Source organism: Pyxicephalus adspersus, chromosome 12 (assembly GCF_032062135.1).
Source record: "Pyxicephalus adspersus chromosome 12, UCB_Pads_2.0, whole genome shotgun sequence".
Classification (NCBI taxonomy): domain Eukaryota; kingdom Metazoa; phylum Chordata; class Amphibia; order Anura; family Pyxicephalidae; genus Pyxicephalus; species Pyxicephalus adspersus.
Window position 1 is genome coordinate 24,011,259 of NC_092869.1, and position 561 is coordinate 24,011,819.

Genomic DNA, 561 nt, shown 5'->3' on the forward strand with positions numbered 1-561 from the left:
AAGTCCAAACAATACTGTGTTGTCAACTTGCAACTCTGTTATGCTAAATACATTTCTGTATCTGTAGAAATAAACTTGGGGAAATGTACTGCATATGTTATTTTTGCCTTGACATCTTCTTTAAGGCCAACATCACACCTATATGATACAGGAATCAACTTTTTTGCATTAACTGAAGGTAATTTGTTCTCTGTGTTTACATAACATTTATTTATATTGAGAACCCAAACCACATTTACAGTATCTGCCAACATTCCCTCCATGTGTTATAAAGATTGCCCATGGACATCTTTTCATCCATTGCAGTGAATGTATTGTGTAAAATACATTATAAATGCACATAGGGTAACGTGAGAATAGAAAACCTAAATGGCTATATGAGGATAATTGTAGCAGATCACAATAATGTCAATGGGGCTCTATGTTAAATACTGAAAGATATTGGTGCTAACAGAACAAAACAGTACAGTTGGGCTGAGATAACCAATTTCAATGATAGTACTGACAACATATAAAATTATATCACTGGGAGACAGACAAGATGAAAAATGTTAAAAAGCC